The following is a 12,151-nucleotide window of genomic DNA, read 5'->3' as shown; positions in this document are numbered from 1 at the left end:
AGGCAGAAAACATTTTTCTCCAACTCCTTCTGAGCCCTCAGAGGCAAGCTGTCTCTCTTGGCATGAATCCAGATAAAAATTCAGCAAACCCTTGGTAAGCGTAAACTTAGTTGACTTAGGGTGGATTTAAGCATACGCTTGAAAACAAATCTGTGCTGCAGGGCATGGCCGAATGGTTGCTTGTTCTCCACTGCTCAAGAGCTGCTCTCCAGGATCTCTGCTAGATGGCTTTGGTTGTTCTCTCCCCTCAAGAGAGTATAGCTGCTTTTGTACATTGGTCACTGATCATATCCATCCGACAGGTAGAGCAGGAATTGCTGACAGCTCCAGCCTCCAGTTCCAGCTGCGTTTCCCCGCCTTGAGCTCTCCGGCCTGTGCCAGAGAGGAGCCTGAGCATGAGCCAGAAGACATGGATGGTAAGGAGACCACAGCCTTAATGCAAAGCTGTCTCTTTCAGCATGACAGAACAGACCAGGGACAGCAAAGCTGTATAATTTTGACCAAGCTAAAGTCTTCTGATAAGCTTCCTCTCATTGTACTACTGCTGGGAGTTGTGGTGGCAGTTTGTGTGGACTGTTCCCAGAAGAAACAATACTGCTCCGCTCTCACAGATGGGCAGTACTCAGGGTTAAAAATACAATTTAAAAACAAAGCAGCTTACGGATGAAAAATAACCTAAGCATTTGACTCTTTTCAAACAAGTACAACTAGTCATAAATACTGAGCATGTGGGCGTCCTTGCATCAGAGGAACTGTTCACATTACATCCTCGACTGCAAGCAGCAAAGCAAGTTTCAGCTTCTTTAACTGGTTGTTTACATACTCTTGGACTGTCCCAAATGTGCTGAGACAAGTCAGGTGGTTTCAGCTAACTCATTTTATTTTGCAATTAACGTAAGCAAAAAGCAAGTGCTGGCTCAGCAGCTCTTTGGAGATGGAGCAGCACGAAGTGGTTGTAGCCCAGTTTCTGATGATTACAGGACATCCCAGAGGAAAATACAGCAAGGTCGAGCAGAGAAATGTGAAACCTTGGGGTGTACAGTTGCAATAAATTTTCCTTTTGCCAATTCTATTTTTTTCTTTTTACAGCAAAGAGAGAGGGAGGCTAGCTTAAATTTTGCTGTGTAGGTTTGCATTTTTTTTCAGGTCTTCTCAGCTTTTGATTAAGAACCAGGTGACCTCATACTTTGTATATGTCCTGAAAGATATCAAGATATTTCTTTAGGACATTTTTATTTTATTTTTATTTTTATTTTTTCCTTTACAATTCAAAAGTGCAGTAATCGTTTTTTAAATTAAAAATCCATTCTGTAGTATTCTATTGTGTCTGGCTATTTTCAAAATACTTTTATCAAGGTTTCTTACATTTATTGTTGCTAACTGGCATCAGCAGACATACTTCCTATTAAATTTGCTCAATTTCTGCTCCTGCTATGTTGTTCCAGCATTGGAATATCTACTAGAGCCCTTGATAGTTGTTTTTGTCTGTCAAAGTGATGTTTACAATTTCACCTTAATTTGCTTCACTTGATTTCATGCATTACTTTTAGCGATTTCCATCATCTAGGCACTATCTTGCCAAGCTGACCTCTGAAGACTTATAATATTTAATTACAAAAATAGCATCTCATACCTCATAAACAATGTCTGTGCCTCAAATTTTTAAAACAGTAATTTAGAAAAAGCATATGGGGACTCCAACTATATAACTCTTGTTAAATTGTCTGTAGCAATTGAAGTGGAGATAAACTAACCTCTTGAACATCTCTCTTTAAAATCTAAAGGCTATGAAGATCTTAATACATGAGGGTAAGTAGTGGAAAAGGAGAATGATTAAGGTTTGTATCACTGTATGTAGGCATACCTGTTAAAGCAGAAGTCAAGAGCTCAAATAGTGTAGAAGACATGGCTGAAAGGCAGTTTGGTTAAGCTGCAAATTTTGGAAATCACACCTGTTTCCAAGCTCTGGGACATTCAGAATTGGTAAGAAAGGGAAATGCCATGTGAAATCTGAAAAGGCAGCCTGGTAAAGAATTAAAGGATAATGGCATACTTAGTGCCAGGCAGCATGTTTTGCATTGAGGGTTGATCAAACATCATATCTGAGGGAAACTGCCTTATGCATGAACCATCGGTTCACATATATAAGGCAGACAGTTGTGTGGTGATGTAAGTGTGGTACCTTGCATTACTATTTCAGCAGATGCATCTTTGCTGGATATAGGGGTGGATAAGCCTCAGGTTGAGTGTTTTGGCAGTAGTGATCCAACAGTGCAGAGCTGCAGGTGCTAAAAAGGGGAGGGGATGTGAGAAGTACATAAACCTGCATGGAGCTACTGCATAATTTTCATGAGCACATGACAGGCTAATAATGGAGCTAAGGCAGATCTCCAGGGCTTTTTAGCTCTTGCTAACTTCCTGGAGTTATTCCAAATGCATTCACTGCCTCCAAAAGTTGGTAACTTGTTTATGTTCAGAACAGGAACCTGGTGGTGTGGTGTAAGGGCCCAGTATTGTTTTTCTTAAGCAATGAGGGTACTTCATAACTGCCGTGTCTGGTCAGATAAGCTTTTACAGACTCCAAAGTTTCAGATTTTCCAATTAGTTTAAAGCCAGGTTGTGTTCCCACAGCTGAAAGTGTTGGAGTTACTGCAGACAGTTCACAGCTAAACATCCTCCATTCTGAAAGGTATCCAACCCAGATGTGAGAGAAAAACCTTGTTTCTGCTGAAGACAGTGGAAAATTTCCCATCAAGGCCAATAAAGGTAAGATTTCAATTTGAAATTTGTGAGATAACCTCTCACAATCTAAAGAGTCATTACCCTGGAGGTGCATTTCTACTCCATGACATGACCAGTGCTGTCCAAGCTGGCGTCTTCAGCTGGGAAACCAAAGGATGCGTAAGTCCCATCAGCTTAGGAAGAGCAACCTGCCCCTCTCAACCTTCCATCAGCACTAATTTCATAGGAACGGAGGGAGTGGGTTCTGATTAGACTAAATGTTAGTTACAGGGAGGTACAGAATAGGCAGCCTTTTCGTGTCTACATAAACTTGCGTGAAGAACAGCAAGCAGATTTCTCAACATCTGTCTAGACACTGGTACGGCTAGAGAGTGAAAGCTAGTGATCTCCCCTAGAGGTTTTATGATTTACTTATCATGTTACCTGCTGAGTGGGCTGGACTCTCTTCTGAGATACCCTGTTATAAATTCAAATAAATTATGGAAAGCAGGAATGGGAAAGGCCTGCTCTTCCATTACCCCACTCTGCTTCTGTAAGAACAGCACATCTTTAGCAGATGTATATCTAAAAGATACACATAACATATAATCCAAGACATATATCTTAATGTATATTCATGTGTTGGAGATTCTTTCATCTCCCTTGGTGATCTACTCTAGGCTTTATCAGTTCCTGCAGCACACATGCTTTCTTAACCCAATCTTCTCTGACTGCAAATGAAGTTGATTCCATCTGGTTTTACATTGTTGGAAATGGGAAACCATGAATTATCTTACTCTGTAACAACCCCTGCATGTATATGAAGACTATTACTCTACAATGAATAAAGGTAATTTTTCCAGCTTTTTCTAAGACGTTGAGGAATGTTATATATTTTGTTATTTTATTTCTTTCCTCTAAACATTTTCCCATTTTTCTAGGGCATTAAGTGAAATGTCCAGAACAAAGTGCTGTTCTACAGCAACAAATCCATTACATAAATTAAGCTGTATAAAGGGAATGAAAAGCAGAATGACTTGCACTGAAAATAAAATTATTTTAAAATGCCATTATTTATTGCCATCACTACTCTCACTGAGTACAGACCAAAGCAAATCTGTCACAGATACATCCACTGCCAGTACCACTTAATTTATTATAATTTAAAAGATGATTAATAAAATAGTTATCCTGTTTTTTTCCTTTGTCTTCTTACTGTTCCAGTCCAGCAAGAAGCTTCCCTGGCATTAGTTTGGACCGGTGGTATTATTCAGCTCCTGCTGTGGAAAAAGGACCAGTCTCGTTGGCGACCATTTAATCCTGATTTATTTTCTACCCTAAGTATCTTTCAGGTATCACAGCCTTGCAAAGACAGACTGAAATGCAACGTCTCTCCATTTTAATATCTGAATGTCTTCCAATAGTCCACAGGGTGACTGGGCTCACGTCTGCACCTAGCTTCACTGGGCAGCTGGGGGCTGATGTGACACCTGGTATAACAAAGCAGCGAGGAAAATTGAACACAGTAACACAGTGTCCTCCCAAAGAGTAATTGCTGTTCAAGATGAGGGCAAATTTTCTCTGATTATTAGAATATGTAACTGGAGCAAGAGATATATCCTTCCCTCTCTGGGCTAGCACTTACTCTCCACAGCTTCCTGCCAAGAAAGACATTTAGTTTGAGATTGCTGATAGCATGAAGGAAATTTTCATTTTCCTTTAAGTACAGAAATTCTGCTGTAGGACTGAGACTTTGAAATATGCGAAAGAGGCTTACGTGCAATGGGACAGAAGCACTCTCCAGCTGTGGAATTGGCTGAAGTTATGAAATAGGAAGTGCTTGTTTTAAAGTGTGTGAGACATTGTGCTGGCTTGCAGCATAAAATATGCATCTTCCCCTTCCTGCAGGCCTGCACTGTGTGCTCATGACTGAACACAGTCACTGAACACACAGTCCTTGGCCACAGTGGAAAGAAGCTGTCTGGATAACAAAGGAAATGGAAGATTTGCTACTAGGCAGAACAGTCACTTCTTGCTCAGCCAGTTGTCCTTAATGACACCGGAGCGTGCTGTTAGGATGGATGCCGCAATGTTCACGAGGAAGGAGCACTCTAAAAAAGTCAGTGCTCAACTTTCGATAGCCCTTCCCAAGTAATTATCGTGTCAGTGGATGAAGGGCAAATAAAATTTAAAACTTTTCAGGGAAAGGAGGATAATTCTGGAAAAGCTTTCTTAAATGCCGTCTCGTTCCAAACTGAATAAATCTGGTGGACATCACATTCAAATTTAATCAGACCTCTATGCTCCTCTTTCTATCTCATATACTTACAACATTGGTTAAAAGTATGGTTGAAAAGCTGGTTTAAAATTCAGCTTCATTTGCCATTCACACTATTACCATGCAAAAACACAATCAGTTTCAGAGCCAGGGCCCTGGGCACCTGAGACCCAGGGCATCCTGAAGGACACTTCTGCATGTTCTCCTTGCCAGGTTGGGCCTGGGTTTGTGCACTCAGAGCTGGAAGGAAAAGCTCACAGCTGAGTTTGCCAAAACCACCAGGACCGAACCTGAGTATGGAGCAAAGTGACCCCAGCTGGACCCTGCATCAGGGGGAGCAGCCAGCAACACAAGGGGACAGTGGCTGGAGACAGAGCACGGAAATCTGCTCTGCTCTCGCCAGTAATGCAGAAGCACCTTAGTGCTCTTTGGTGTGCAGAATACATAAGCTTGAATTTCTCACTGCTTTCTACCACCAACAATGAAAAATGTTGGAAACTAACATCTCCTCAAAAGCATTTTAAATGCTTTTTCTTTTTCCTGTACCATCTCTTTAAGTAAGTACATGACAGAAAAAGCAGAGGAAGAGTGCAATACAGAAATTAGTGTTTAACATTACGATTCTGTGATTCTGTGATTCTGTGAAATGACAGTGAATGTTACACAATGGAGCATCTCCTTACAAAAGAGTATAATCTGCTGACTTCATAATCAACATGGCTGCAAACAATCTCCACATGAGCATGAAAGAGCAAATGCACGGAGTATCTTTGGAGCAGAGGAGAAGCCAGTGCATGGGCTGGTGGTGCTGAGCTCTAACGCAGAAGAGAAATCCTCCAAAGTCAGTAAAGCAAGCAAAAGACAGAATGTGTCCCCATCTCACGGCTACAGAGCTGTATACTTTGCATCGTGTGCTCTGGAAGACTGTCTGTTAAGTGTTGTATTACTTCAACTGCGCTGGGAGATATATGCTATGTTTGCTACATCCAAGAGCAAGCTATAAAGTATAACAAATAGAGAACAGCCATTAACAAGGCACTGACACTAGCTTAGTTTAAATTAGGGAGTAGTCAAGTTATGGCAGTGATACAGAACATATTCCTATAAAAGATGAGGCTATCTCTCTGACTGCAGCAGGGCTATCCTTTTACATGTCTTTGTGAGAAAAGCATACTAACGCAAAATAGTGCTTGGCCCTCATAAAACAGTACTCCATCTCTGAGTGCTTTATTTATGGGATATGAAGTTCAATGACATTTTAAATGCTTTTTCTTTGGATGGTAATAATGATCTAATGATTATTTAACCATTTTTCTCGAACAGTCCTTTATTTAGGAAACTGAAATATATGAAAAATATTGCCATGTAAATGTCAGTGAAAGTAATTAAGCAGAGAGGAATTTAAGATTATATCACTTGTTCTCTTTTTTCCTCTCTTAGTAAGATGTTAAAAAGCAAGTAGAACTCTGATGTCCTTGGAAATATTATAAGATGAGAATATGGTACGATTTAAGAAGTATTTTCCATTTCTTCTACTGCAATTGCCGCATGGTATTTCTATAAAAATTCAGAATGCAGAACAAATGAACTGTACACTGGAGTCTTTAAATGTAATTTAATGGCAAATAGACATGTCTGAGTGTAAACTCCTATCTCCATTATAGCAGAAAATAGTTTATCAGGGGACCGATAGTCTGAAAGATCTTGACCACCACCAAATAAAAATAAAAATTTTCTAGCTGCTAAGCATGTTGCTAGATGACTGTGTGAACCTCTGATAATGGAAGATTTTTAATAGAGATGAGGTAATATGCCTCAAAAAAATGTTTTATCAAGGTTTATCAGGAAAGGTCCTTCAGTCTTCCTGCCACAACAGTGCTGAAGTAACGGTTTAGATTCAGATAATCCTTGAGGACAGAGGTTGCAAGGCAGTAGATTTCTTGAGGTTTCTTACAGCAGGCTGGGTTCTCTTCTGTGATGCCATGATTCTATGATTTATTTACAAAAACAGTCAAATTAAGTAGGGCAAATTAAGATTAAAATATGACAAGGTAGTACCCTCTAGAACTAGAACAAAAGTCCTGATCTTCCCGGTTTGTTCATTTTGTTTTGTTTTGTTTAAAGTTCAGTGTGGCTATCACCGAAAAAATCTCTTTCTCTTCCTGTATATTTATTCTAATTCCAACATCACGGTGTTGATGTATCTGTATGCTGACTCATTTTTATATACACCGTGTTCTCTTCTCGATGAATTATCTCACTGGTTAATTTTCTGTACAGCAGCATATATTTCATTAGATGTTTTTCCCTCCTGCAGAGATAGATATCTCTGAAGAAACATTTATCACTGATTACTGCAGAAAACATTCTTGAACTGTGAGCTGTATGCTAAGTTTCCCTTTCCTTTGATTTCTTTGTTTATTTTTCCTCTTTTCTACGTAAAAGTCCAAGGTAAAATCTCCTATGTGGCCCTTCACTCAAGTACAATTAATTATTAGTTTCAATTCTTTTCCAGCTATTAAAGGTGCTGCATTATTTTATGAATATTTCCATAATTGAGACTATGCTGCAACTTGTTTTTATCTTGAATAAATTACAGCTAAATAGGCTTTAAATAGATATTTTACCAAACAAAAAGAAATTAAGAAACCAGCTGTTGCATGTAGTGTTTTTCCAAGGCAGCGTATGTATGTATATTTTGAATACACATATATACTATACATACACATACATATGAATACATATGTATATACACATATGTAACTAGAAGTAGAACAACATTTTGCATCAGGAACTTAAAGGTTGGTACTTCTGTAGCTGTTCATGGAAATGATATTTGAAATATTGTTACTTTACTTGGGTGCAGAGATATTTGGATGGCCTCAGCGGATAACAGACTTTATCACATCACTCCAGCATGTGGGCTACAACTTCCTTGCAAAATGTGGAGCATCCTGAATCATGGAGAGCATGAGCTGGCTTTTCGTTGACCTTTGCGAAAAAGGTGCCAGGGTTTGGAGTGGCACAACCCACCGTACACACAGACTGGAGTCCAGTGAAACAAAGTCATTGAGGATATGCTGCAAGTAACATTCCATCAGATTTTTATTTATTTATTTATTTTTGTGATTTAGTATACATCTTCTCAGATGCTCTCTTCTTTGAAGTGTCTTCGTGTCATCAGTGATACCTATGTATCCGTAAGGATGAGATTTTCTCTGGGGTTCCAGTCACCCTCTGGCATCTGATAACATATTTATGTCTCTCCAGGGTCACAGTGCCAGACTCCTTGCCTTGACAAAGGGCTTGATCACCAAAGTTGCTGAGAAGCCACACTTATTCACCAGCAGACATGACTTGCTTGGTAGTGATGAAACTCAATTGTCATTTTCAGGATATTAAGAATCATATCTTCATCTTCGGCAAGGACCTGGTACATAATGAGCCACTCAGGACCAGTGAAAAGTTCTATGAGCTTCAGAATAAACAAACTATTCATCTCCTCGCTCTGTATCCTAGCCATGACTCTGGACAGCCCACTCCCACACTGCTGAAATGTTCACCTCCTGCCTTCGCTACAGTAGGAGTGTCTCTCACCCTGTGTTTTATTTTGACTGCCAAAAACCTATAAGGCCAAGGACAAAAGGTCTTCTTTCTGTATGATTTTCTGCGAGTGTATTTTGTTCAGTAGTTTCAAAACTCTACATATTTTATAAACATTAGCTGGATTTATCGCCTATGACTTCATGCTTCTTCCAGGAATTAGCTCTTTGAAGTGCTTTCCCAGAGAATATTGCAACTGAGATATGTCTGTTCCATTGTAAACTTACTGACACTACTCTGTCTTTTCACATAGATAATTTGACCATTTCCCAGGCTGCTAGGATTTAAACACATCCCTTAAGCATGTACCAGATTGGTATAACGAATAGGTATCCCTGACCTTTGTCCATGCTTTGGAGACTCCAAAGCCTAAGGTTTCTAGGAAAGAAAGCAAATGTGTCAAGCTAGTACCTACTCTAAATCCAGTGACTTGTTCCAGTGGCTATTCTATCCAACTGCAGATGTCATTTCTGAAGAACATGTTGGTCCTCTGCGTAGAAGTACCCAACAAAATTGTAGGATGGAATTGTCCAAGGAACTGATAAACACAGAATTTCTTGAAGATCTATAATATCACATGAAAATAAAGATAGGCCCATAGCTTCCTGTTTTCATTAGGACAACAAAAAGGAGACAGTCCTGCAGCCATAATATTCCTGTCATTCCTGTCCCTGGGCAACTACAACTATTTTGTACAGCACTGACTTGTTTTCATTTAAAAAAATTATTTAAACATTCAGTCACATACATAAATGCTATCATTCTCTTGCATAAAGGTTAATGCCAGACTACAAATTGAGGCAACCCTTCATCCTTCCAAGTGGAGCTGAGCCATTAGACTGAAATGGAAAGGGGGGGGTCTTGAACCAGTGTTTCTTGTTGATGAGTAGTCTCTCTGGGGTATGGTGACAACCACCCACCTATGTATTTTACTCAGTGGTCTTTAGCATGAAAAACATGAGTACCAGTGGGAATTGGGACTGGAGACTGGATTAAATAATTAATAACAGTCAATAATAAATTATTTCATTAATAATTTTAATTATTTTGCTAATGCCTTGCAAAAGGAAATGACAAAATTCCCTTGTACAGAACAAGAAAAGCTGATTCTCCCTGTCTCTAGATGGCTCTTTGAAAGTAGTTGTTCAGAAGGTGATTGACACCCCATTCTGTAGTTTAGGTTAAAGAATAAAGGGAATATTGACCTATCTTCATGATTATGACCTTAAGAACTAAATTAACAACACAGGTTCTTGTGCTGTCAGTCACTATCTTGGTATACCTTCTGCTTCTCTTGGTGCCTGTGGTTTTTGTGTGCTTGGTCTGCCATTGTAGAGATAATCACAGAACACTGTACCCAACTGCAAGAAATACTGAAAAGACAAAACCAAAAAACAAAGTACTAGATTTTAACCTACTTTGTCAGAACTAGGTTAAAGGTCGGCCTAGATTATCTCAGAGGTCTTTTCCAACCTGAATGATTCTACAGTTCTATGATTGGTGGTATGATATTGAGATGTGCTTCTAGGACTGAACAGTTGAGTAAGATGGCAAGCTCAATAAAATTATTCAAACACAGTCACCTTGCAGGGCAAAACCACTCCTTTAATGAGAGAATGAATATCACTAAAATGTTAAAGAAATTAGGTTTCAGAGTCAGTAGATGTTCTTTTTACTTCAAGACACTTTCACAGAAGATAGAAAACTGAAAAACGTTCACAGTTTTGAAAACTGTTAGGAATTCAGTGTTGAATTTTATCCCAAATGCAATTTAGCACGGATTTGTTACTTGTGTATGTGCCCTTTGTGTTGTTCTTACTGATAGCACCATTGTTCCCACAAAATATATTACATTTTGTCCTTCTTTAGTAATTAATCACTCCACTTTCCTATTAACAAAAGCAGCAAGTGGGATATTAGGTTTCTTTCCCCCCTGATGATCAGAACATTTTAAGCAGTTTCCTTACAATAGACAATATGTAGAAATAGAGACTGGTTACTGTGAATTGCTGCTATGGATACAAGATTCTTATCTCTGTCCCTGTTTTAAGGCTACATGGAGTGCTTGTTAGCACATTAACCAAAAGGCATTTAACATTACGTATAGCTACAGTGCATTAAACTATACTGCCCATCTTATTTGGTTGAAGTCCATTCTGCAGAAACAAATGTCAAAGGTCTGTTTTCCCCCAAAATTATAAATTATATAAAATTATAAATTATATAAAATTATAATAAATAATAAAACTAAGATATACAAAACCACTAGTGTATATGTTAATATAAGCTGACAAACAGCCTCAGAGGGTGGATAAAAATGACCAGAACTGAATAAAGAATAATTTCTCATACATATAAACCCTTACCCACAATATATCAAATATTTTCAAATACCTCATTAAACAAAACTTGGAGGAAATGAGCTTCTGGTATTCTTTGTATAGCAATCCTTATGATATATATGTAGGTCAGTGCTATTTTATCACAGAACACTCAATGGCACATCTCACCTCTCTCTGTTATGGCAAAAACCTCAAACATAAAAGCAGAAAAATGAACAGACAAATAAACAAAATCAATTGAATTCAGCAGCAATAGCATGTGGGTTATATTTCTTACCGAGATTAAATAAAAGGACACTTAAATGACTGTTGTGTGAAATGATTTTGTTTCTTTCACACATATATTTGGTATTGTGTGAGCAATATATCTTATACGAAGAATAATAAAGGAAATAACTCTTGCATTTGTTATTTGACTGTAGTAGTAACATGAGAGCACAGCTGCTATTAGTGAAAAGTTCTAGATGCTACTCTGCAGCTCACTGAATTTTCTTTTATTTTAGGCTCCCTGAAGGTGACATTCTCAAAGGCCCTCAACTTTGAGTCATGTAAACTATGCAAGTGGATATTTGCATATGTAAACTGTGCACTAGCACGCACTTGAGTGTGTATTATAGCTATGAGCTGACTTAGTCTGCTTGTAAAAATCACAGCTTGAGTGACATGTACACTGAACATTTGTACCCAAAGAAATTTCACATGGTTTTTGAGTATTGCTTTTAGTATCAAGCTGTGAGCCCAAAGAAGTGGTAAAGAGAATCAATAGACAATAACATTTTTAGTAATATAATATTTTGCAGGACCAGGAAGTAACCCAATAATATTTAACGTGTTGTATGCCCTCCCTTCACTCTGTTGAATAACATAGTGCTTATAAAATAAAGTTTCAGAACCTTCTCGGGTTCTTATCGGTTAAGGGAGTGTTCTATGGATCTAGACCACTGCAGTCTGGGACTTGATCCAAAGTCTATTTAAATCTCATGAAAAACAGGTGATGACCGGTCATACTGTATCTCAGGCACATGCTGCATCTGTATGGGATTCTTAATTGAATATAAATGTTTTGCCAGAGAAGCAGGCAAATAAGTGATTTGCTTAGTCAAGGCCTATGAAAAAAATAAGACCATCCTGTCAGCACATGATGGTAATTATCTTATGCTGCTTGGCTTCTGAGGCACTTCCTTGTAACTTGAACTAATTCAATACT

At 38.5% G+C, this 12,151-nt stretch overlaps 1 long non-coding RNA gene across 1 annotated transcript; it reads left to right on the top strand.

The window, feature by feature from the left end:
* Nucleotides 1-440: 440 nt before the first annotated feature.
* Nucleotides 441-11,347, top strand: LOC310894483. Its single transcript, XR_014579947.1, has 3 exons — nt 441-2,766; nt 3,402-3,571; nt 3,946-11,347. It is a non-coding gene; the product is annotated as an uncharacterized lncRNA (long non-coding RNA).
* Nucleotides 11,348-12,151: the final 804 nt, after the last annotated feature.

This window comes from Anser anser (assembly GCF_964211835.1).
Source record: "Anser anser genome assembly, chromosome: 2".
NCBI lineage: Eukaryota > Metazoa > Chordata > Aves > Anseriformes > Anatidae > Anser > Anser anser.
The sequence above is the reverse complement of the archived record's forward strand: the minus strand, read 5'-3'. Positions and strand labels throughout refer to the sequence as shown.